The following is a 27,384-nucleotide window of genomic DNA, read 5'->3' as shown; positions in this document are numbered from 1 at the left end:
ACCCACACTGCTAGGGCAGTGTGGAAGGGAAATGTGGGGTTGGAGCCCCCACCAGAGTCCCCACTGGGACACTGCCAAGTGGAGCTGTGAGAAGAGAGTCATTGTCCTCTAGACCCCAGAATGGTAGATCCACCAACAGCTGGCACCGTGCACCTAGAAAAGCTGCAGACACTCAACGCCAGCCCATGAAAGCAACCAGTAGGAAGGTTGTACCCTGCAAAGCCACAGGGGCAGAGCTGCCTAAAACCATGGCAACCCACATCAGCATGCGCTGGATGTGAGATGTAGAGTCAAAAGAGGTTATTTAGGAGCTTTAAGATTTAATAACTGCCCCACTGGATTTTGGACTTACATGGGGCCTGTAGCCCCTTTGTTTTGGCCAGCTTCTCCCATTTGGAATGGGAGCATTTATCCAATCTGTACCCTCATTGTACCTTGCAAGGAACTAACTTGCTTTTGATTTTACAGGCTGATAGGTGGAAAGGACTTGCCTTGTCTTAGATGAGACTTTGGACTTGGACATTGAGTTAATGCTTGAATGACTTAAGACTTTGGAGGACTGTTGGGAAGGCATGATTGATTTGGAAATGTATAAAGGACGTGAGATTTGAGAGGGGCCAGGGCGGAATAATATGGTTTGGCTGTGTCCCCACCCAAATCTCATCTTGAATTATAATCCCCACATGTTGAGGTAGGGACCTTAATCCCCACATGTCAGGGGAGGGAGGTGATTAGATAATAGGGCCAGTTTCCCCCATGCTGTTCTCGTGACAGTGAGTGGGTTCTCATGAGATCTGAGGTTTTATAAGTGTCTGGCATTTCCCCTGCTTGCACTTCAGTCTCCTGCCACCATGTGAAGAAGGTCCTTACTTCCCCTTCAGCTTTCACCATGATTGTAAGTTTGCTGAGGCCTCCCCAGTCATGTGCAACTGTGAGTTAATTAAAACTCTTTCCTTTATAAATTAGTCTCAGATATTTCTTTGTAACAGTATAAAAATGAAGTAATACAGCTACCAAACTATTCAGTCACTTATGACTTCTGCCCCTTCACACATAGTATCAATTTGCTGTGTGATGTATTTCATTTTCACATCATGTCCAATACTGGAGGTATAAATTGTGTCAAGATTTTTAGAGACATCTAATTCATTTTATGCTTTTTTTTGGCCAATTTGACTTCACAAAAGTGCATTATCACAACATTGGGTGTAAGCATTGTGCGCATATGTAGAAATATTGAAACTTCCTCAGTAAATGAAGATGTCCTTTTGTACACCTGCATTTGTTAAAGATAAAATTTCTTTAGATCTTGGTTCTTTGGGCAACTGCATATATGGTGGTGACCCATTGAAGTTTATTCACAGATCTCATCAAAAGACTTAGGTTACCTATCAAGGTATTTCAGATGCCACAGTTATAAAGCTGGGTGTACACAATTACCAACCACAGTGACTTTTATATTTTGCTGTTTGACCTATTTATGAATATGGTTTGTCTTCTCATAACTTTTACACCCATGTGACCATTGTTAGTATACCTGAGTGTTTATGCTTACAAATATCTGTATATTAGTTCTTGCCTATTTTATTGTGTAAAGTGGCCTACAACATATTTTGTCATGTTTTTAGATGTTTCTCAAATCTCCTTTTCAAAAATGTAAATAAACATCTCTTGAGGAATTTTTATTAAGTTATTTTTTCAGAATTATATTTTCAAGATTTTGATCTCTCAGGATTGTGATTTCCAGGATTTTAGACATTAGGGATTATGATTTTTTTGGGATTTCAGTGTTCAGGATTATAGTGTTTAGGATTGTGTCTTTCAGGATTATGGCCCAGACCCCCAAAAGGTTAAATTTATAGTTAGAATTTTTAGGGCCAGTTATTTGAGAGCACCACAAATGTCTGTGACACAAAGAAATTCACCTTTTAACCAATTGTACTAGTTCTTTCCTGCTGTATAACAAAATAGCTGAGACTGGGGTAAGTTGTAAGAACAGAAACTTATTTCTCACAGTTCTGAAGGCTGAGAAGTCTAAGATCAAGGTGTCGGCATTTGGTATCTGGTGAAGCTGCTCTCTGCTTCCATAATAGCACCTTCTTGCTGTGTCCTCATGTAGTGGAAGAGTGGAAGGGCAAGAGGGCCTCCGTAATTCCTTGCAGCCCTTTTATAAGGGTACTGGTACAGTTTGGATCTGTGTTTCACCCAAATCTCATGCTGAATTGTAGTCCCCAGTGTTGGAGGTGGGGCCTGGTGGGAGGTGATTGGATCATGGGGGTGGATTTCTCATGAATGGTTTAGCACCATCTCCCTTGGTGCTGTCCTCATGATAATGAATGAGTTCTTGTGAGATCTGGTGATTTGAAATTGTGCAGCAGTTCCCTGCTCGCTCTCTTGCTTCTGCTCTGGCCATGTGACATGCCTGCTTCCGCTTCACCTTCTGCCAAGATTATAAGTTTCCTCTGCAGAAACCAAGCAGATGCCAGCATCATGTTTCCTGTACAGCCTGCAGGACCTATGACTCTTTTCTTTATAAATGAAACCTCTTTTCTTTATAAATTGCCCAGACTCAGGTTTTGTTTTTTGTTTTTCGGTTTTTTTTCTTGAGACGGAGTCTCGCTCTGTCACCAGGCTGGAGTACAGTGACACAATCTCAGCTCACTGCAACCTCTGCCTCCTGGGTTCAAGCGATTCTCTTGCCTCAGCCTCCTGAGTAGCTGGGACTACAGGCGTGTGCCACCACACCCAACTAATTTTTGTATTTTTAGTAGAGACGGGGTTTCACCATGTTGGCCAGGATGGTCTCGATCTCTTGACCTCATGATCCACTCGCCTCGGCCTCCCAAAGTGTTGGGATTACAGGTGTGAGCCACCAGGTATTTCTTTATAGCCCGGCCAGGTATTTCTTTATAGCAATGCAAGAACAGACTAATACAGGTGCTTATCCCATCCATAAGAATTCAGCCTCATTAATCAAAATATCACACTGGATCTTAGGTTCCAATCTGTGAATTTTGGAGACACCTGTACATTCAAAACATAGTACCAAGTGTATTATTTATTACTGGATAACAAATTTCCACCAATTTAGCAGCTTAAAACAATACAAACTTATTCTCTCATAGTTTCTGTGGGTCAGGAATTGGGGCACAGCTTAGCTGGGTCAACTGCTCATCAGGGTCTTTCTCATGAGCCTAAATTTAAAGTGTCAGCCAGGGCTGGATGCAATGGTTCATGCCTATAATCTCAGCAATTTGGGAGGCTGGGGCAAGAGGATCACTTGAAGCCAGGCATTCAAGACAGCCTAAGTAACATAGTAAGACCCCCATCTCTACAAAATGTATTTTTTTAATTGGCTGGGTGTGGTGGTATGCATCTGTGGTCAGCTACTTGGGAGGCTAAGATGGGAGGACTGATGGAAACCAGGAGGTTGAGGCTGCAGTAAGCCATGATCAGACCACTGCACTCCAGTCTGGGAAACAGAGCAAGATCCTGTCTCAAAAATAAAATACAATGTCAGCCAGGGCTGGAGTATCATCTGGAAGCTCAACTGGGGAGGGATCCTCTCCCAAGCTCACTTATGTGGTTGTTGGCAGGATCCACTTCCTTTTGGGTTGTTGGTCTGAGGGCCTTAATTCCTAGCTGCTATTGACTAGAGTTAGACCTCTCCTCAGTCTCTTGTTATGTGGGCCTCCCCACCATGACAACTTCATCAAAGCCAGCAAGATGGAACCCCAGTCTGTAGCCCAGTTATGAAGGTGACACATCGTCACCTTTGCCGTATTCTCTTGGTTACAAACAAGTCGTAGGTCCTGCTACACTAGTAAAGAGGGTATTAAAAAGGGTGTGAACAGGAGGTGAGATCATTGGGGGGCATCTTAAAGTCTGTTTGCCACACCAAAATGTTGATTTAAATATTACTCACCCAGTCCAAAGCTTGTATGTAGGCGTGAGATATTTTGCTAGTGGGGGAAAAAAAAAAAAGGCCCTGGAAAAAAAAGCCCAGGCTTAACTATAATGTTACTCTAGGGTCCATCAAAAGTCTACAAAGCTGAAATTCTAGTTAACTGCTCAGGTGCCCCCAGTCCCTAATCAGTCACATTAAAAGCTGTTGTGCTCATGTTTCTACTCCTTGCATTCCTAGTATAGTGACTCATTCATAATAGATACTAAGTGCTGAATGGATGAATGTTTTTTAAATCTAGTGTTTCTATGTGGTGGGAAGCAGTATAGAGTACCAGTTCAGAGCATGAACTTTGGAGTCAGAAAAACCTGGGATCACATGCTTCCTTTGCCACTTACTTGCTATATAACCTTTGGCAAGTTACTCAAATTCTCTAAGGCTCAGTTTCTTTCTCTGTAAAATGGGGATAATACTACCATATTTTATTGCATCTAAGGCACTATGTATTTTAAGATACAGCATTATTTTCTGTGTAATAAAGAAAAATAATGCTGCCAATTAAACTGTGATATAACTTGATTGATTATAAAATGCACCCTGATTTCAAACATTATTAAAATATGAAAAAAGTGTATGCTTTAGAATTGATAAAATGCAAGGATGCCTACCTTATGTGGTTTTGATAAAGTTTAAATGAGATAGCACACATAAGACAGTATACATACCTTTCATCTAGTAAGAGCCTAATAAGTATTAGCTATTTTATTATTAGCAATTATGGTCCTCTTCTTGCAAACTCTTAAAATGAGTCAGTATATTTTGCTTTCTTTTCTAATATTTGAAACTGAGTTATAGAACAGATCTACAAAACCATTGTTGGTTTTTTTCAAAGAAGGAGGGAGGTATTAACAAAATGGCTGTCTCAGACCAGATGATATATAATGACCTGTAGTTCTGTGCAAAATGCTTAATAAAGGTAACACTTGACAAAGGCCTTTTTGTGGAAAGTGTGCTTCCCACACTTCATCAATCTCTTAAGTGAAGGTAGAATAAAGGCCCAAATTATGCTTAGTAATTCAACAGGTTGAGAGCCAGCTTTTAATGCACCTCTGCTCCGCTTGCCGGTTCCTGTGATAACTGATAATTTGGTGACTAGCTGAGCCATTGCTCCACAGTGAACTGAAGGAAGCCCTTTATACCTGAGACTGGAAATACTTCTGATGACAATGAAGATGTATTTGAAGCAATGTGATATTGATACAAATTGCTCCAAAGGCACAGCTATAATACAACACCATAGTAGGCCAAAGTCTGGACAATGAGTGTATCTGTTAAATTGGCCATAGGTATAAGAAAGAAAGCCCAGTGCCCTTCAATTATAGTCATGTGTCACTTAACTATGGGGATAGGCATTCTGACACATTCTGAGAAATGTGTCATTAGGCAATTTTGTCATTGTGCAAGCATCATAGAATACTTAACACAAACCTTGATGGTAGGGCCTACCTAGGCTATATGGTCTAGCCTGTTGCTCCCGGGCTACAAACTTGTACAGCATGTTATTGTACTGAATACTGTAGGCAATTGTAACACAATGGTATTTGTGTATCTATATCTAAATATTAAAAAGGTACAGTAAAAATATAAAGGATTAAAAATGGTATACCTCTATAGGGCATTTACCATGAGTGGAGCTTGCAGGACTAGGGGCTGTGCTGGGTGAGTCAGTGAGTGAGTGGTGAGCGAAGTAAAGGGCTAGGACCTTATTGTACACTACTGGAGACTCTATAAACACTGTACACTTAGGCTACACCAAATTTATTTTTTAAAATTTCTTCAGTAATATATTAACCTTAGCTTACCTGTGACTTTTTTAGTTTATAAACATTTAAGGTTTTTTTTTTAACTATTTGACTCTTTTAATAACACTTAGCTTAAAACACAAATATATTATATAGCTATACGAAATATTTTCTTTATGTGCTTATTTTATAAGCTTCCATTTTTTAAATTTTTAATTTTTTACATTTTAAACCTTTTTGCTGAAAACTAAGACATAAATACACACATTAGCCTGGGCCTATACAAGGTCAGGATTATCAATATCACTGTCTTCCACCTCCACATCTTGCTCTACTGGAAGGTGTTCAGGGGCAATAACATGCATGGAGCTGTCATCTCCTATGATAGCAATGCCTTCTTCTGAAATACCTCTAAAGGACCTGCCTCAAGCTGTTTTATGGTTAACTTTTATTTTTACATAAGTAGAAGGACTGTACTCTGAAATAACAATAAAAAGTACAGTATGGTAAGTACTAGTCAATAGGAATTTTTCAGCTCTATTATAATCTTACAAGACCACCATGGTACATGACTGCATATGGAAGGACAGCTGGCCACTCATGTGTCTCCTTGGCCACCTTGAGAGACTTCATAATACTTGCCCCTTTGCACACTATTCTTGCTGCCTAATTGCCTGTGTGCCTAGCTGGACTGTAAGCTTGCAGAGGGCAGTGACTGTGTGTCCTGCTCACCATTTTTTCTGCAGTAACTAGCACTCAGAAGGTTAAATCATCACTTGGTGAATGCATGAACACTGTTTAACCTCAGGCAAAGAAGTGAATTACATATGATGATGCCAGACTTTATCAAAATTCAAATAATAGTCATTTTTTATTCAGTACATGTTCATCAAAATTATGCTTTGTGGTCTACCATTAATAAGACGTGTTCTTTAGGTTGTTAAACCAAGTGAGTTTCTGAAAAATAGGTATTGTGACAACTAAAAGTGCATATAGAGAAATTGTTCCAAACAACCTGTTCCTCAGTTTTACACCATATTATGGGGCAGTATATGAACCTGTTCATTTTCAAACACATAAACACAGTGGGTCCCTTAAGCTTATAGTCTCAACTACCTAGTCTGTAAAATGGAAATGATAACAATACCTCCTCCTGGAGTGGTTGATGTGAAGATAAGATGAAATTGTATCTTTTAAATAATAATATCCCTGGTACATAATCAGCAATGAATGAGTAGTAAATAACAATATCATTGTTTCCATTGTAGTGGAAACTTGTGTGTTCACAGATCTGGGTGCCAGGAAACTTTGGCTGTTCTTAGAGGGAGTGAGATACTGCTCTTGGATATTTCTCTCTTGATATCCAAAAGACTTGGGTTTCTGGTGCAGCGACATGCGTTCTTTGATGGGCTCTGATGATACTATAGCTCTTCAGCTACATTTTTTTTTTTTTTCGAGACGAGGTCTCCCTCGATTACGCAGGCTGGAGTGCAGTGGCGTGATCACTTCTCACTGCAGCCTTGCTCTCCCAGGCTAAAGCCATCCTTCCTTCTCAGCCTCCCACGTAGCTGGGACTGCAGATGTATACCAGCACACTCAGCTGATTTATTGATTTTTTTCTTTTTTTAGAGATGGGGTCTTGAGTGTTGCCCAGGCTGGTACTGAACTTCTGAGTTCAAGTGATCCTCCCTCCTTGGCCTCCCAAAGTGCTGGAATTACAGATGTGAGCCACTGCAGCTGGCCTTCAGCTACATTTGGCTACAACATGAACTGCTGTTTTGGGGTACTGTTGTTTGTGCGTTGCTTACCTAAAATATTTAGTGTCCTGGGACTGAGTTTTGGAAAGTGGTAAAGCCCAGTCATGTGAAGCCATGGTTCTCAAGCCTGGCTACACACTGAAATCACCAGGGGAGGCAGGGAAGCACCATAGATGCCTGGATTCTACCTAGAACTCAGTACTTGGAATAGTTCCGATTGAACCTGGATGAGCAGTATTGAGAATCAGAGATTTAGAGACACTGGGAATCACTGTTTCTCAGTAGTCATGTCTGTTTTCCTCAGCTGGACCATTCTGTTCTGTTTTTTGGGTTTTTTGTTTGTTTGTTTTTGAGATAGAGTCTCACTCAGTCGCCCAGGCTGGAGTGCAGTGGCACGATCTTGGCTCACTGCTACCTCCACCTCCCAGGCTCAAGCAATTCTCCTGCCTCAACCTCCTGAGTAGCTGGGATTACAGGCACCCACCATCACACCTGGCTAATTTAGTAGAGACAGGGTTTCACCATGTTGGCCAGGCTGGTCTTGAACTGCTGACCTTGTGATCTGCCCGCCTTGGCCTCCCAAAGTGCTGGGATTACAGGTGTGAGCTACCGTGCCCGGCGCTGTTTTTTCTTTTAAGTGTTTTATTTGCTTTGGGTTTCAATAGATCCTGGATATATCCTGGAAGTTGAGTGGATGCAAATCTTAAGCCATGGTGGGAAGGGACACTGTGGAAGGAGTGACACAGTTGAGTGCCTTCTTGGTACTAGACCTATGATGAACTTTTACCCTATTATCTTCTGCTAATTGTTGTTAATTTTTTACTAATTTACTATATTGTTCAGAACAGGCTAGGTCTGCCATTGTGCTAAGCAGCCCCAAATCTCAGTAGACTTAAACAGCAAAGTCTCTTAACCAGTCAAAGTCTTTAATATATTTCTGGCTTATGCTTCATGCCCATCCAGGATTCAGGTAAATGTAGCGAAGAAGAGAACACAGAGAACTGAGCACCAGCGTTAGAGAAGCAACACATGTCACTTCTGCTCACTTTCCACTGACCCAAGCAGATCATGGGGTCATGCCTAACTGCAGGGGAGCAGGGCTTACAGTCCACCCTAGGCCTGGAAGGAGGAGGCCTTGTGAACAGTCTTTAAGACCTGAGCAGTGAGAATGGTTTTTTGTTTGGCAGCAAGTCAGTTTCTTTTTGCATTTATCCATTTATGAAATCCCAAACCGGAATAGGTATTATATGGAACTATTCTGGGGCTTTCAGAAGTGTTCATATTTCATGTCAAGTGGAGTTAATTTGCATACATACATATCATTTCGTAATTTTAAGAAATTTTGTGGAGGGTTTTCAAAAGAAATTTAATGCTTGTTTTAATTTTCTGTTATAATTTTAGCATGGGAAAATGGCTGCAAAGCTGCAGATATTTTTGTTCTTTCCTTTTCTATATTTGTTGAACTAGTTAGAGGTGACTGCACATACCAGTGCAGAGGAAATACTTACCCAAACCACTAAATGGCTGTCCTGCTTGATGTTGCACTTATGGGAGATACTGGCTGTCCTGTTAGTATTCTACGTTTCTGAGCAGTCAGCACCATGACAAGATATTAAACTGAAAGAAATGTTAAAATTAGTTCAGAAAATACAATTGTAAGGAAAAAAAAAAAACAGAAGAAAGTCAGGAAAGGCCCTTTAGGTTTGGGAGTAGACAGGAGAGACGTTTGTTTTGCTCATTTCTGATAGACAGTGGCATTCCACAGTTCGAAGCCAAGTGAGTAAGACTGGCAGCTGCTTGCTTAGGGTGTACACACTAAGGTCTCTGCCTGCATCACTTCTCCTGGAAGTGAAAAGCCCTGAAATTCCCAGACGCTGGATGTTCATGTAGCAAAACAGCAAATGCTAGAGAGCATCTCTCATGGGGTCTGCCTTTGAGGGTCGGAGAGGCCTAGCTATTTAGCACTGCGTATTTTTTCCATCAACCCTGTAGCTGACTTTGGGCTTTAACTTTTCTCAGGGGTTACTACATGTTTGGGGAAGCTGACAGCCCCAGCATGGATGATATTACTTTAAACATTTTTAAAACATTCTGTCCTTTTCAGATAAATTTGCTTCATTGCTTCCTTCTTTATAAAATGTCCCCTTAGAGAGTAGGACACATTTTACTCATTAGAATTGGAAGGGGAAAAAAGCATTCCATTCTTTAGAGCCACATCCAGTGTTCACTGCTTTTGAAGAAGGAGTGATGTTTGACACAGAAATGCATCAATGGAGAAGGCCACATTTAACTTTTGTTGTTTGGGCTCAGCACTGGAACCAAACCAGTTTTTCTTGTCCCACCCCCCCCCCCCGCCCCACCTTTTTTTTTTTTTCTGTCCAAGTGGCAGAAAGCCCAGAAATATAAGTTTGCATTGCCAGGAGATGGCTCTAAATATAGTGCTGGTGGGCAGGAAGATTGTTTCCTCATGAATGCAACTGGTGTGTGCTGTATACTCCTTGCTCTCCTCCAGCGGGAAGGAAGAGTTTGGCTTTGCTGCACTGCAAGCCTCAGGCGCTCCTGGCTGGAGGAGTTTAGAAACAGGAGCCTGGGCAGGTTTGCTTTGCACTCTCATCTCCAGCCAAGATGTGCAGATCAAACAGTCACTACCTAGCTGGCTGTTTTATTCTTTAGGATTTAGGAGTATAATTAAACACATAACAGTGGCCAGCTTTTAGAGACTGGAAAGAAAGCATTGTGTGTGCCTTGTTTAAACACAGATTGTTTATAAAAGGTATAAAAAAAAACATTGCTTTGCCTTGTGTTTGCTTGGAAATACAGGAGGAGTTGGCTGGCTACTGTCTACCAGCCAGCTTTGAAACATGAATACTTTTTACTTGTTCACCAGGGCAGCATTTTGCTCTTTCCTACTACAACTGAAAGGAAATGGAACTGGTGAGATTATTAGACTGGCTTGAAAATGCTGGCTTTAAAAGATTATTTTTTTGGCCAGGCGCGGTGGCTTATGCCTGTAATCCCAGCACTTTGGGAGGCCAAGGCGGGCGGATCACCTGAGGTCGGGAGTTCAAGACCAGCCTGACCAACATGGAGAAACCCTGTCTCTACTAAAAATACAGAATTAGCCAGGCGTGATGGCGCAGGCCTGTAATCCTAGCCACTAGGGAGGCTGATGCTGGAGAATCACTTGAACCCAGGAGGTGGAAGTTGCAGTGAGCCAAGATCACACCATTGCACTCCAGCCTGGGCAACAAGAACGAAACTCCGTTTCGTTTTTTTTTTTTTTACGTTTTTTTTTAAGTTTACCCCCAAAGCAGAGCAGGCTAGCATTGTAAAGAGCTTGGCTCAAAACCTCCTACTGTTCTCTTGCCCTCAGCAATTAAATAAAATACACTTTGAAACCTCAGCTTATAAATCGGATTGCCCCAAAGGGATGGAGAGAGCTGGTTTGATCATTGTATTGATCCAGTTCCTTGATAAAGGTTTACTTTATCTCACTTTGTGTTTTCTTTTTTTTTTTTTTCCTTTTTATCTTTTTTCCTTGACAGTGGATATAAAATGACAGTTTTGCAGATTAATGTTGATTTGGCTTTTATGGTAAAAGCTTATTATGCCTAAGGAAATACTGCAAAGTAGCCAGTGCATTTATATAATGAAATCATCTGTGTTGAATGTATTAACATTGAATAAACTCAGCCCATAGTTGGTTCTAAAACCCAGTGCTGCTTAACAAGAGACCATTAACTCAATAACAAGCAATGGGTAGATCTCATCTCAGAATCCTGACTGGGGCCGGGCACGGTGGCTCACACCTGTAATCCCAGCACTTTTGGAGATGGAGGTCGGCGGATCACCTGAGGTCAGGAGTTCGAGACCAGCCTGGCCAACATGGTGAAACCCTGTTTCTTCTACTAAAAAAAAATACAAAAATTAGCTGGGCGTGGTGGTGGGCACCTGTAATTCCAGCTACTTGGGAGGCTGAGAATCGCTTGAACCTGGGAGGCGGAGGTTGCAGTGAGCCAAGACCGTGCCACTGTACTCCAGCTTGGGCAACAAGAACAAAACTCTGTCTCAAAAACAAACAAACAAAAAAGAATCCTGGCTGACTTCAAGTCATGCCACTCACACCACTTGAAGGAGAGCAAAACAGTGATTTTTGGTGCTGAAAGATCACACTTTAGCATCAAGCAATTTCAAGAATCTTTACATGTATGTACTTTTAGATTCCATTGATTGGGAAAATGCAAAGGAGAAACAGCTGCTGGGAATTAATGCTTGTGTATGAATTTTTATTTTACTCATTCTATCTTCCATGTACTTTTGGAAAATAATACAAATATGTGGTGGGTAAATTGCAGCACCTGAAACAGTGCTTGCCTCATATTAGCATTTGGTAAATAGTTTTGACAGAAAATTAAATATTGTTCAGTCTAGAGACAGTTGTTAGTGTCCAAGCAGACTGACAGAAACTTCAGGCCCACAGGTTAGAAACCAAGATCCAATCTATTTCTCTTCCTCTCTTCCTTATAGGGCTCTTGTATTGTCACTGTAAACAAACACTAGGAAAGAACCAGCACGCTGGCCCAGGGAGTCATTCTTTGGTCAGGGAAGGGCGCCCTAACAGTGAGAAGTCTTTACAGTGTGATTATTTATGTGATTTCAAGCTGACAGTTTAAAGACTTCCTCCGCCTTGCCTCTTCTCTAATAAATATGTCCAGATATTAAGATTTGAGTGGTTTAAAAAAAGCAAAAGTTTTCTCATTAACATTGTTTTGTTAAAACACGGTTAGTTATCTATGTTGCAAGAATAAACATTTTCCCACACAAGAATTATTAGAGTGATTCGTTCATAAATATTTTTATTTTTCCTAAACTGATTTTTAGTCGAAAAGATTTGTTTAGGAACAGTCACCCCAAGATGTCTTCAGAGATTCCTGAACTCCTCAGCGCTGTGCCATCCAGGACAGTAGCCACACATGGCTTTTGAGCATCTGAGATGATGCTAGTCGGAACTGGAATGTGCTAAAAGTTTAAAATAAGGTCGGGCTCACACCTGTAATCCCAGCACTTTGGGAGGCCGAGGTGGGTGGATCACCTGAGGTCAGGCGTTCAAGACCAGCCTGGCCAACATGGTGAAACCCCATCTCTACTAAAAATACAAAATTAGCCAGATGTGGTGCACACCTATAATCCCAGCTACTCGGGAGGCTGAGGCAGGAGAATGGTGTGAACCCAGGAGGCAGAGAGTGCAGTGAGCCGAGATCGCACCATTGCACTCCAGCCTGGGCAACAAGAGCGAAACAACTCAAAAAAAGAAAAAAAAAAGTTTAAAATACATGCTTTATTTTGAAGAGTTGTATGAGGAAAAGGATATAAATTATCTTGTCAATTTTTAATATTGATTTCACATTGAAATGATATATTGCATATGTTATACTAAATAAGATATGTTATTAAAATTAATTTCTCTTTTTTTTTTTTAGTGTAGCTACCAGGAAATTCAGAATTACATATGTGGCTTGCATTGTGTTTTTATTGAGTAGCGTTGTGTTACAGTTTGAGGAGATCCCACCCCTCCGAGTCAGAGTGAGAAATCATACCTGGCCCCCAATTGCACACAAGTTGGCAGTCATTGCCTCTGGTGCCAACCCTGTTCCATGTTGCAGCTGCCTGGGGGGATGTGTGAGGACTGTGAGACCATACCTTGGCTAAGCAGGCAGGAATATCCTGAACTCCTGGCTTGATATCACTTGCCCATCCAGGAGGAGTTCTTGATTAGCCTAAAGGATAGTTAACTAGAAGCTTCCAGGGCGCAGGACTAAGTTCAAGCTGAAGTTAAGGTGATTCTGTGAGAAGGCAGACACCTTACGCAGTGCAGGTGAGGGGCGATTCACGCACCTGAAACCACCCAGGCTGGCCGAGTTCAGCCTAAGTCACCTCTGGTAAAGAGGTAAGGAGGGTCCACCCCTGGTTTAGTTACTGACACCATAGGTGTAGGTCACAGGTGCCTATGTCATGCTGCTCTCCACAGGGACACTTTTCCTTAGAAGAGATTTTCCAAATGCTAATTGAGTGTTTGTTAAATGTTTACTATGGGCCAAGCCCTGGGTTTTTCTCTATGCATTAAAAGTGTGAATAAAGGGGAAAAAAGGGCTTCTGTCATGAGTGGCACACATAGGACAACTCAATTTCTCTTCATGCAGAATAAACATCAAGAGATTTTGGAAGCATAATTTTTTGGTAGTTGGGCAGCTGGTGATCACTGGTGCCAGCACCCTTACTCCTTGTCTAAATCAGAGGTTGCAGCTCTGGTCATGTTATATTGGATGATTCCGCACACTAAACCTACGTAGTAGATCCTGCCCCACCTCAGGGCTATGTGGTATGATATATGCTGTTTCCACACTATGTGACTGCATGCTATCTTACTGGTTTAAGTGGTGTAGGTGACCATAACACAATGGCAAGCATCCTGTGTATATAAGTACAGAAAAGATACAGTAAAAATCAGTATAAAAGACAAAAAGTGGGGCCAGGTGCAGGGGCTCACACCTGTAATCCCAACACTTTGGGAGGCTGAGTCAGGAGTATCTCTTGAGGCCAGGAATTCAAGACCAGCCTGGTCAACATAGTGAGACCCCATCTCTACGAATAAAAGAGTAAATAAAGGGCTCCTGATCTACTAGGGAGGTGAAGGCTGTTGGTTATTTGCAGGTAGTTAAAATTATATAGTTGTTAGGAAGTAGATGGGGCCATTCCGTTGTGGGCACAGGGGCTGAACTCACATCACACCTCACTCATTAGTAGATGACTGTAGATATCAAATTGCTTTAAACCAGTTTCTGCTTCTTCACTGCTGAATCCCCAGCACCAGGAAAAATGATTGGAACCATTAGTCGCTAAAGAAGTATTTGTTAAATGAACCAATGTTTGAATGGAATTTCTGCATTTCTCCTACTCCCCATAAGAAAGGGCCTGACCACGTCTCTCAGAGGCGGCCTAGAAGCTGGAGAAGATGTCTCAGAACTAGTCAACTTCCTTCTTCTCTCCCTTCCTCCTTTTTTAACTTCATTCCAAATTTTGGTGTCTTTCCGACTCTAAGCCAAGTTCCCCTCACCAATCTTTCTGTTTCTAGAACTTTTTCCTACTCTTTTCCTTGGGTTCTTTCCACCCAAGAATAATAAGTTGCTTTCACTCTTGCTATTTGCTACAGCAATGCCCATTCCCCTACCATTTCCACTAGTCTAAAATATGGATTTTACACAGTGGTTTAAAAAAAGAACGACGTTGCTAATGTGTTGGTTAGGGCCTAGGGGGATCTTGTGAGATCCTTCTGGGCAGAGGTAGAACTCTAAGGTCAAAAGGATGGTTGCCTACAAATATGAAGGCACTGATGCTGGAGCTGAGAGGCCTGGATGATGGCCTTAACTCAGATGCCATGGCACCAGGTAGCTGCCTCCTACTGTTGGTCAGTTTCTCCCTTCAAGGAACAAAAACTCCCCCATTCTCACTTCACCAGACACATTTCTTATGTTTACATGAGACTCTCAAGCATACTTAGGCTGGAGAAGAGGGTTCCATTAGACTTTGCATGGTGCCCACTTTTATTAGATATACCAATGATTTTGTTCTAGTTATATACTTGCCATTATTTTGGGAATGGGCATTTCTACATCACAATCCCTTTTCTTCTGACAATCTAGGAAACATCTCTGACATCTGACTATAAAACAGATGTTTCTGAAGATGGAGTATAGCCTTCACATAAAGCCTTGCCATTTGTAAGAGAACTGCTGTATCTAACAACTGTTGCAACTTCCCAAGAGGAAAATTAATTGCTTTAAACATTTTTTCACGGTGGCTCACACCTGTAATCCCGGCACTTTGGGAGGCCGAGGTGGGCAGATCACAAGGTCAGGAGATCAGGACCATCCTGGCCAACAAGGTGAAACCCTGTCTCTACTAAAATACAAAAAATTAGCCAGGTGTGGTGGTGCGCACCTGTAGTCCCAGCTACTCGGGATGCTGAAGCAGGGGAATCGCTTGAACCGGGGAGGTGGAGGTTGCAGTGAGCTGAGATCGCGCCACTGCACTCCAGCCTGGTGACAGAGCGAGGCTCCGTCTCAAAAAAACAAACAAACAAAAAAAACATTTTTTCAAAAATCTACTTAAATGGTTCAGAGTTCTTATGGTTGGAGTGGCTTTCATCATAATTGCTGATGCAATTAAAAGGTCTTCATTCAGCCTGAGTGTACACCATGGAATGAAGATGTGCTGAATGTAGTCTGTATTTCTTTAATGACATCCTTCATCCAAGTTTATTTTAATGCCACAGTATTTGGAAAGAGTAATTTACTAAGCCCTTGTCCCCAGTCCTACTCCCTACTTCCATTTTTCAGAGGTTTTTGTAGCATGTAAAATAAAAGAGCAAATGCAAATCAAAAGTCTTCCAGCAGAGCTAGTGTTTCCTGTACTGCTTTGTAGTTCTGGCTATTTATGGTATAAACTATATTCAAGTCCCATAAACCAGGCTTTTCAATTAGCTTGAAAAAAAATTATTAAATGTTTGGTGGGTACCAGAATAGCAAGATTCGTGGTTATTTGGAAAGCTTGTTTTATGCTTTGAGGCCACTGTGGCCTACCACAGAGCTACACCGCAGACTGCGAATTTAGCAAATCCCAGGAACTTGCCTGGAAGTCAGAATTGGTCCCATATGATTAAAAACAATTTATTCAAGTACCCAGTTTCTTTAAGCAGAAAGCTAGAAGCATTGGGATCGAGGAAGCAGATGTGGAAAGTCCAGATGAAGTACATATTAGGAAGACAGCATATTGTCAAAGACAGTATAAACTGGATTCAGGACTACACCATGATTTTCCAGTTTAATACTATTGCCTTTAAAATAGAAATAGTGCTGCTTTATATTATGAAGGACTTTATGGACTGATTGATGTGTACTTTCCCAACTATATTTTCATTTCACCTTACTAATAATGTGAATTGTGAGGACCTTTTGCCTGGTTTACTCTGCAGACTGCATTTAAATGCCTTTCTCCAGGAAGCCTTCTTTGACTCATTCCTGAGACCAATCTCCATGCCACCAGGACTGAGTTCGCTATTGCCCATGACAATGGGTCCTGATCCCTCTCACAGCACCTGAATTCACGTGATTATTTGTCTGCTGCCCCCATTGGACTTGTAAAAGTACTTGAAAACATAGGTTCTATCTAGTTGGTTCTTGTGCTGCCAAACTTAGTATAATACCCAGCATGTCATAGGTGCTGAACTTACTTGAACTGTTGGAGGCAAAAATGAGGTTCAGAAAATTTAAACATCTTGCCCAAGGTGCTAGAATGTGAACCCCTTAAGAGTAAAGCCTCAAACTATCACATTCAGTACAATATCCCCAACATCTAGAAGAGTGCTTTGCACAGAGTAGGTCCGAAAAAGGTTGAATCAGTGAACTAAATGGGTAACAGACCAGGACATAAACCCAGCTCTGCCATATTAAAACCCTGTACTTTTTTATTACATCCAAAAATATATATTGTGCTTTCTCTTCAGATGATGTAAATCTTTCACCTTTTATCATACATTCAAAACATAAAAGGCGATTGAACCTATTTAATAAGCTTCTCCCACATGCCCAACCCTGTGTAAGTGACTTTCTTGTTTATGATTTTATTTAATCTTTCCAACAGTGCTGGAAACATTGTATGAGGTTACATTTCACTTGGGTAAATACCTGAAAGCATAGAGTAGACATTTGTTTATTTTATAAGAAGCTGTCAAACAGTTTCCCAAAGTGATTGTTCCATTTTACAATCTTCACAACAATCATGAGAATGTCTGAGTTGTGAGAAAGTCTGAGCTGTCCTAGGAAATTAAATCTACTTTCCCTTGACAGAAATACATTTTATCAGTTAAGAGTAGTTGAGATGATTTTGATGTTTTCCTTATCTTTCCAAAGGGCCTGCTTGTTCCTGTTTTGTGCACACTGTCTTTAGAGTCTGCTTGGTTCTGAGCTCATGTTTGACTTCATTTTGAAGTACAATGTTTTTGCAGCTGTAATCTGATACGTGGAATTTGGTCATGCTCATGTGCATTTACTAGTATTTTAAAATATGAAAGTTCTTCCAAAATTATAGAGAGAGGAATTGCAGGGGAATATTTTTAATGGACACATTCATATATAGTAATCCCCTTGTTGTGATATGCATGTTTTCTAGCAAAGTTGATTGTACATTTTATAGAGTATTCTATTATTTACAAGTTTAAGGTATATCACTTACTTAAAACTTTGGTTGAGGTGGGTGGCCAGTCTATTAAGATACTGGGCATTATCCATACATAATGGTATTTCTCCTGAAGATGTCATTTCCCTCTTATAGTTAAATTTCCCCTCAGAGCATTTTTCTAGTCCTGGAACTTAGCTGCATAATTGCCACAGCCCTACCAACCAAAACGGAGGAATTTCTCCCTGTGCTTGGGAATTCCTTGAAATTTCTCTATCTTGACTATCTATAAAGCTTAATATAGTCAATGATAACATTGCAGAAGTAGGGGCTGCCATCAAAAATACAATGTGACACGGCTTTAAAATTCCATAGGAGCCCAAAAAGAAGTAAAACTATTTAGCTCCTGAATTATGAATTTGGAAATTTGAAATGTTTATATCAAATATATTGAGACACTGATACCTATATTTACAGCGAAACCAAGGAAAAAGAATGCTGCAGGAGGTTGTAGGAATAGAAGAAATGGGTGTTGTCTTAAAGCACACAGTTTTTATTCTAAACTTACTTAAACATTTTAAAAGTTGATCACTCAAATTGTAAATGTTTTTCTTAATTATTGACCATAGATTTTTTAAAGTACAGTTTTTAATGCATACAAGTGTCATTTCTGTTTGTTTTGTATTACTTTCATTTTCTCATAGCAATTTACTACTACAAGGGAATAAGTAAAAATTTAGGTACTTATGGGCTTTGAGGATCAGTAAAAAGTAAAGATATATCTGTTTGTCTTCTAGTTTAAACCACATAATTAGCTACTTGAATGTTTAATATTGGTTGGTTCATGTGTGTCTCCTCATTACTTCTGGCCTCCCCAATGGTAAAAGGGATGGTCCATTAGTTAAGCACATTATTTTGAGCAAAGACCACCCGTTCCCTGGCTCTGTGCATAAATAAAAGCGTATTTGTGCCAGTTGAGTGCACTTGTGAATTGTGATGAAGATGTCATGCACTAATTTGCAGCCATATTAGATTATGACAAACAGCAGGGATGACACGATTTTTTGAATGGATATTTGAAATTTTTCATGATTTGAAAGTCCCTGAGCCCTTTATTCTCATGAATGATTATACTGCGCAACAAGGGGGACTATATTTAATGATGTGATTAGCAGTTTGTGACATATTTCATTTTGTGTTCTCATGTGATTGAGTTATTTTCAAATAGTACATTGGGGAGATGAATTAACTATTTTAGTGCCCTAGGATTTAGTTTAATGAAGTACTTCTCTCAATGTTACTTCAGTGTTCTAGAACAGTGCCATCCAAATATATATATATATAAAATGTTGTGAGTCACATGTTAAGTTTTCCAGTAGCCACATTTTTAAAAAGTGAAAAGAAATAGGTGATATTAATTTTAATAATATAAATTTAACCACCGTGTCTAAAATGTTATTTCAATATGTAATCAGTATTTTAAAAATATTAATGATGTAGTTTAGATTCTTTTTTTAAATACATCTTAGAAATCTGTTGTTTATTGTAAACTCACAGTACATCTCAATTCAGACTAGCCACATTTTAAGTCTAGAAAGATCTCACTGTCTTGCAGTCTAGAATCCTCACACTGGGTTTTGCTATGAAAATTACTAAGTTTTGTTTTTTCTTAGAGTCATATTTCACTATCTTTAAGTCTTGAGATCATTGGAAAGGGAAGTTTTGATCATTACAAAAGCCAGCACTTACTGAACCATCCACTGTGTGAAGCATGTTACACCTATTCATTATCTAAGTTAATTTTCACAGGGACCCTATGAAGTTAGACATCTCTATCTCTATGTTACACATGAGGAAATTGAGGCACAGAGATTGATCTTCTGTTTGAGGTCACATTGGGTAGTAAGAGGCACAGTCAGGATTCTAATCTAGGTTTGCTGGGCCCACCCCCAGCTCTCTGCATGCTGAGACTCCAGGTATGCTGGTTGCTGAGCTACCAGGAGCCTTTCCAGATCAGCGAGAATGGAGGGTGTGCCAAGTGGCAGCAGCCAGGAGAGCCACTAGGTCAGCGCTGAAGCCCACCTGCTTCTCTGAACATCCCAGGCATGTGCTTCTCTCTCTCCAGACAACATTTAGTTTATATTTATTTATTTATCATTACATGTGGAGATGTTTACCCACTATTAGTTTATATTTATTTATTTATCATTACATGTGGAGATGTTTACCAAGTTCATACAAACACATCCTTAAGCATGTTTATAAATTTGCCTGAGTACCTATGCCTCATATTGTTGTGATGAGTAACCCCTTAACCTTTGCACTGATAAGAACCTGTTAATGTCATTCAAACATACTTTTAATGTGGAGTTGGGTTTTTTTATTTTAATAGGAGTTTTTGTTGTTTGTTTGTTTTGCAGTTGCAAGATATAATAGAGTGAAAACAGAGCTCCCATACAAAGGGAGGGGACCCAAAATGGGTAGCCGTTGCCAGCTCAAATGCCTGGGTTTATATCCTGATCATTGTTCCTTCCCCTGTGCTCTCAGGCGATAGATGTTTGGCTATTTCTTTACCTCCTGTTTTTGCCTAATTAGCATTTTAGTGAGCTCTCTTTACTACTTGATTGGTTGGGTGTGAGCTAAGTTGCAAGCCCTGTGTTTAAAGATGGATGCGGTCACCTTCCCAGCGAGGCTTGGGGATTCTTAGTCAGCCTAGGAAATCCAGCTAGTCTTGTCTCTCAGCACCCCCTCTCAACAGGAAAACCCAAGTGCTGTTGGGGAGGTTGACCGACAACCGCTCTAACTGCTTCCTGCTGAATTGGAGTGTAGTAGGGGTCATGCAGGGGTCCTTGGGAGGGGTGCCTTCGATGTCATCAACATTGGAGCATGGTCTAGCAGGCTGGTCCAGGGGTCCTCGGTAGATCTTAGTCATGAACTGCATCTGGGGCTCCATTTGAAGAACGATTTGTAGTTTTACAGCTTTGATTCTGGAAGAGGCAAACTTATCAAGGAGGTTAAAGATACAGGGATTCAAATATATCGAAATAATGCCCTGCAGTGCAGGGGATTATTTCTTTGGCACACTTCGAAGGCCTTGACTATCTGCTTGATAGTTTTGAAAAGGCCTGGTCCAGTAAATAATGATTTGGCCATCTGATGGGTGCTATCAATGCCTAAGTGAAAGGTTTGATGAAGGGTTTTAAGTAATTTCCATTGGTTAGCTGCAGGCAAAAGTATTTTTCCTTCTTTCATGGCTAGCCATCCTGAGGGGAGGAAACTATGTCCTCGTGAGGTTCCCCATTCTATTTCTTCTGCTGAGTATTGGGGCTTGGTTTCCTGGAGGGGGTTACCCCATACTAGGGGTCCTTCTATAAGCATTTCTAATGGAGGGTCCCGCCTTGCAGCTCTTTTGGCTTCAATATCTGCTTGGCGGTTCCCTTCTATTTCCCTTTCCTTTCCTTTCTGATGACCCCGGCAGTGTAAGACTGCCACCTCTTTAGGTTTCTGTACAGCCAATAATAATCTCCTAATGGCTTCCTGATGTTTGATAGGTGTTCTCGGAAGTTAGAAATTCCCTTTCTCTCCATATTGCTGTGTGGGCATGGAGGACTAGGTAAGCATACTTAGAGTCTGTATATATATTTACCATTTTTCCTTTTCCTAATTCTAGTGCCCGAGTGAGGGCTATTCGTTTTGCCAGCTGAATGCTAGTTCTTGGAGTGAGGGGATTACTTTCGAGTATTCTATTATCACTGACCACTGCATACTCCACTTTTGGAAGTCCTTTTTTCACAAAGGAACTTCCATCACTATACAAGTTGAGGTTGGGATCAGTCAAGGGAACCTCTAGAAGGTCCCCTCGAGCGGCGTAGGTTTGAGCAATCACCTGTTGACAGTTATGTTCTATCTTTTCTTCATTGTCTGGAAGAAATGTGGCTGGGTTAAGAGTTGCACAAGTGCGCAGTCGCAGCACTGGCCCTTCAAATAATTGAGCCTGATATTTAAGCAAATGGTTGTCTGATAGCCACAAGTCTCCTTTAGCAGTGAGTATGTTCACATCATGAGACGTCCACACAGTAAGATCACTTCCTTGTATTATTTTAACTGCTTCAGAGGCTAAGACTGCTACTGCTGCTACTACCTGTAAACAATAAGGCCAACCCTTTGCCACTACATCAAATTTCTTACTTAAGCAAATGGTTGTCTGACAGCCACAAGTCTCCTTTAGCAGTGAGTATGTTCACATCATGAGATGTCCACACAGTAAGATCACTTCCTTGTATTATTTTAACTGCTTCAGAGGGTAAGACTGCTACTGCCGCCACTACCTGTAAACAATGAGGCCAACCCTTTGCCACTACATCAGTTTTCTTACTCAAGTATGCCACAGTTGCAGGCTGGTCCCTCAGACCTGTGTAAGGACTCCTAGAGCTATTCCTGTTTTTTTTCTGTGACATATAAAGAAAAGTCTTGCCCCGTTGGCAAGCTTAACACTGGGGCTTGGGTTAGGGCCTTCTTTAGGGCCTGGAAAGCCGCTTCTGCTTCAGGTGTCCATCTTACTAAATGGGTATTGGCTTTCTGAGTTTCCTTAATTAGTGTATTTAATGGCCTGACTATTTTGCCATACCTGGGAATCCATATTCTGCAGAAGCCTGTTATGCCAAGGAACACTCTTAGTTGCTTTAGGGTTTTGGGATGAGGATAAGCCAGTATATGCTGGATACATTCCTCACTGAGGGCCCTAGTGCCTTTGGATAATTTTAGCCTTAAGTATTTAACCTGCTGTAAGCAGAGCTGAGCCTTTGGTTTGGAAACCTTGTAGCCACAAGTGGCAAGGAAGTATAAAAGCGTTTGGGTGGCTTGATGGCGCAAGGTTTCTGAATGGGCGGCTAGAAGTAAATCATCCACGTACCAAAGGACAAGAGTGTCCAAGTATGAGAACTGGTTCAAGTCTTGGTCTAATGCCTGGCCAAATAGATGGGGGGCTATCCCTGAACCCTTGGGATAAAACAGTCCAGGTGAGTTGAGACGTTGGGTTTGAAGGATCTTCAAAGGCAAAGAAGAATTGAGAGTTGGGATGTACAGGGATGCAGAAAAAGGCATCCTTAAGGTCCATGACTGTAAACCACTCTGGTTCCTCTGGTATTTGGGAAAGCAGAGTACAAGGGTTAGGCACAGCTGGGTATAGAGGGACCACAGCCTCATTGATAATCCTGAGATCTTGCACTGACCTCCACTGTCTGTTGGGTTTCTGTACTCCTAAAATTGGAGTATTGCAGGAACTATTGCGTGGTTTTACTAGGCCTTGGGCTTTTAGGTCTTAACAATTTTTTGGAGTTCTTGTTGGGCCTTGGGTCTAAGAGGGTACTGCCTTTGGTAGGGAAAGGAGGCAAAATCCTTTAGTTTAATTTGAACAGGACGGGCATTCTTTGCTTGTCCATATTGTCCTTCTGTTGCCCAGACTTCAGGATGGATTAATTCCTTCCTCAAGCAGGGGACAACAAATGGATGTTCCTTCTCCTATGTTCAGGTGTATAATGGCCCCTGCTTTTGCTAGAATGTCTCTCCCTAACAATGGAGTGGGGCTTTCAGGCATAATTAGAAAAGTATGTGAAAAGAATAAAGTTCCCCAGTCACAGCTTAGTGGCTGGGAGAAGTATCTAGTGACTGTGACTGCCTGTCCTAGGACCCGTTGGATAGTGACAGATCTGGAGGACAGTTGTCTGGGACAGGAGAGTAAGATTGAGAAGGCCACGCCAGCATCCAGGAGACAGTTAACCTCCTGGCCCTCAATGGTCAAGCATACCCGGGGTTCTGTGAGGGTGATGGCATGGGCTGGCGCTTGCCCCGCGCACCCTCAGTCCTGCTGCTGGATCATCTGGTTAGTGGCTTCTGACTCAGAGGACCTTCATCTCCTGGGGCAGTGGGCCTTCCAGTGATTCCCTTGACATAAGGGGCATGGACGAGGGGGCAGCTTATTTCTATTTGGACAATCTTTTTTAAAGTGTCCTTGTAGACCGCACTGGAAGCAAGCCTTATTAGCATTCAATTTGCCCAGCTTTTCCCTGTTCCAGAGCCTAATAGGAGTCATTTTAATGGAAGTCATTTTCTTTTTCCCTGGAGTCTGTAAGTAGGGATGTGGAGCTGGGAATCTCCTAACTATAGACATAGGTAAAGAGAAAGAAACTAGCGATGTCTTCCAAGCATACTTTCGTGCTAGAAGACTGAAGAGAAGAAAAATGTTTTTCAGTATAATTGGTCAGGAGAACTAGAGTCTTCTCTTGGAAGACTTTGCCAAGCCTCCCTGAGTTTGTTAGCATACTGAGCGTGGTAGGAACTAGACCTTTCCTTTGGGCTGCTTCCATTTCTCCATCTACACAGCAAATAAGAGAAGGGGAGGAGAAATAGGAGAAGAGCTTGGAGGCTTTCTGCCCACCTCTCCATAAGTTAGCTGTCATATCCCAGGGAGACAGAGTTCCAATTTAACCAAGTGTGGGACATTATCCCTGAGCCATCTGAGCACCTGATGTATAAGAAGAGATTGCTTGAAAGACTATCGTGGTTCTCCTGGGATCCCGGCTTCCAAATGCTCAAGATTTGGAGAAAATGACTTATTATGTATGACCCAGAAATATGATGTGTAATCTTTGATATGATGAAAACAACCCATTACTTTAGCGATCCAAAAATTATACTCATTACCTGAGTGGATTTTGGGGCTGAGTATTTGCTGAATAACCTGAATCTTCAGTTATAATTGTTCAGTATAAGTATGAATAGGGAAAGAGTAAACTAACAGTTCCTGCTTGTCCTACCCTTCTAGCCTGCAGGTTCTATCCAGTCATGCTGGTGTGAGTCCTGTCATATCTCAGATTTCGTCCCTGGGTCTGAGCATTAAGGGATTGACCATCTTAAGTTTTGGCATCCCATGATAGACATTCAGGACAGTTTAGATAACTTGTAAGGAGGAAGAGTCATTTTCTTTTCAGCCAATAAGTATCTGCTGTGTACCTGTGTACCAGGTGCTCAGGGGAGACAGAAGTATATGTGACAGATAGATATCTGGGAAACAACAATATTCAACAAGATACCATCAGGTAAACTCTGTATTGCCCTTTCTACTAAGTTCTTGAAAATCTTGTAGAATATTAAAATATGTTTCAATTATATTAGTAGGTTCTTATCAGTGCAAAGGTTGAAAGGTTCAGTAAAGAAAAAAAAAAGACTCTGGAGTCAAACCAACCTCATGTCAAATGCCAAGTCTCGCTAGCTGTGTCACCTTGGGTACAGTACTTAACTTTTTTAAGCCATATATTTATCTAGAAAGTAGGAACAACAGTAGTCCTTATAGGATTGTTGTAAACATTAAATAATAGAATAAATGTGTGTGGTTTCAAAATGTGTCTATAAAAACCTTTTTTACAAAAGAATCCCAAGTGTAATATTTGCAGATACTTCTTCTCCAGGAGGTAGAGAAGGAATATCTATATCCCTGAACCTTAAGTATGGGCTAGACGTAGTGACTGGCTTCCAAGGAAGACATGTGGAAAGAGAAAAATACTTTACCTGGAGAAACCTGGTAGATAACTCTTTGACCAAATGATCAAGTTAACATGATCAGAAAGAATGTACCTCCTGAAATGGTATGATGAAAAGGGCACTTCATCTTTGTGGTAATCTTTCTAAAAACTCATAACCCCAGCGTGACCATGAGAAAATACATCAGACAAATCCAAATTGAGGGACATTTTTAAATACCTGACCACCACTCCTCAAAACTATCAAGGTCATAAAACACATGGAAAAATTGAGAAACTGTTCCAGACTAGAAGAAACATGCCAACTAAATGCAATTTAGTATCCTGGATTTGGATCTTGGAAGAGAAAAGGGGACATTGATGAAAACATTGGTGAATCTGAATACAGTTGAGAGTTTAATCAGTAATAGTCTACTAATGCTGCTTTCTTAGGTTTCACAGTGTACCACAGTAACATAAGATAATATTAAGAAAAAAATGAAACCATGTGAAGGGTATATAGAAACTCCCTGTATTATTTTTGCAACCTTTCCTTAAATCTATCATAAGTCCAGAAAAATTATTCAAAATAAAAAATTTATTTTGAAAACATATGTTCACAAATTCTTTCATACCCCTTCCTTCAAAAGATAGAGAGATTGTCTCTCCTTGAGTAGGCTGTATTTAGTGTTTCACTTCTGATGAATAAAATGTGGCATAATTGATGATATGTAAATTCCAAGTCAAGGTCATAAAACGTACTCTGTCTAGGATCACTTGCTCTGGAGGAAGCCAGCTGCCATGTCATGAAGTCACTCAAGCAGCCTTCTTCACAAAGAGGCCCACAGGGTAAGGGACTAGGTCCCCCTACCAACAGTTAGCAAGGGACTATGTCCTCCTAGCAACAGTCATGTCAGTGAGCTTTTTTATAAAAGGACCATCCAGCCTCAGTCAGGCCTTCTGACAATTGCAGTCCTGGCTCATCGCTTGCCTAAAACCTCATGAGAAACCTTGAACCAGAGCACTCAGCCAAGTGGCTCCCAAATTCTTGACCACAGAAACTGTGAGATACTAATGTTTGTTGTTTTAAGCCACTAAACTTTAAGATGATCTGTTATATGTAAGTAGATAACAAACATAAGATGAAACATGGTTAGCATATCACCTAGTGTATGTAGGTATGCAATAAATTTTTGTTTCTACTATAGCATTATTGTTCAAAAACTGTTATTTTTCTTCCCCTGATATTCTGGTCCTCCCATTTCCTCTCTACTTGGAACAGTAATTCTTAACCCTGGCTGGATATGAGAATCACTTGGTGAGCTTTTTAAAAAAAACACCAGGGCCCAAAGCCTTAGACCATATTAATTGAATCACAGATTTTGGGATGGGACCCAAGCACCAATTTTTTTAAATTTATTTTTTATTTCGATAGGTTTTGGGGGAACAGGTGGTGTTTGATTACATGAATAAGTTCTTTAGTGGTGATTCCTGAGATTTTGGTGCACTCATTACCCAAGCAGTGTACACTATACCCAATATGTAGTCTTTTATCCCTTACCCCCCTCCCACTATTTCCCCCGAGTCCCCAAAGTCCATTGTATCATTCTTATGCCTTTGCATCCCCATAGCCGGGCACCAATTTTTTTTAAGTTCTCTTCGTAATTTTCATGGGCAGCCACGATAAAGGACCACTGCTGTAGAAACAGTAACATTCCTGTAATCCCAGCACTTCAGGAGGCTTAGGCAGGCGGATCATGAGGTCAGGAGATCGAGACCAGCCTGGCCAACATGGTGAAACCCTGTCTCTACTAAAAATACAAAAATTAGCTGGGTGTGGTGGCGCATGCCTGTAATCTCAGCTACTCGGGAGGCTAAGGCAGGAGAATCGCTTGAACCAGGGACTCAGAGGTTGCAGTGAGCCGAGATCATGCCACTGTATTCCAGCCTGGTGATAGAGCGAGACTGCGTCTCAAAAAAATATCAAAAAAGTAACGTTTAAATATGGGCTACCAACATTCCGACTTCTGAACTTAGGAGCAGAAAGTTATATTTCTTGATATTTTATCAAAACTGGCTTTATGCATAAGAGAAAATGTGTTGTACGAAAGAGATTCAAAAACTGTCCATTGAAATAGCATGTGATTATATGTAGCCTTCTTTGAAGAAAA

The 27,384-nt window shown here is 41.0% G+C and overlaps 1 protein-coding gene and 1 non-coding gene across 2 annotated transcripts in view; both read left to right on the top strand.

Annotated features, from left to right (window-relative positions):
* ZNF704 (zinc finger protein 704) overlaps positions 1–27,384 on the top strand; it is a 243,044-nt gene that overhangs the window by 117,665 nt on the left and 97,995 nt on the right. The window lies entirely within an intron of this gene.
* Positions 13,606–13,739, top strand: LOC112134805 (U11 spliceosomal RNA). The gene has a single exon (XR_002916156.2). It is a non-coding gene; the product is annotated as a U11 spliceosomal RNA (small nuclear RNA).

The sequence above is a fragment of the Pongo abelii genome, chromosome 7, assembly GCF_028885655.2.
Source record: "Pongo abelii isolate AG06213 chromosome 7, NHGRI_mPonAbe1-v2.0_pri, whole genome shotgun sequence".
Lineage (NCBI taxonomy): Eukaryota > Metazoa > Chordata > Mammalia > Primates > Hominidae > Pongo > Pongo abelii.
This window is presented reverse-complemented; position numbering and strand designations above follow the sequence as displayed.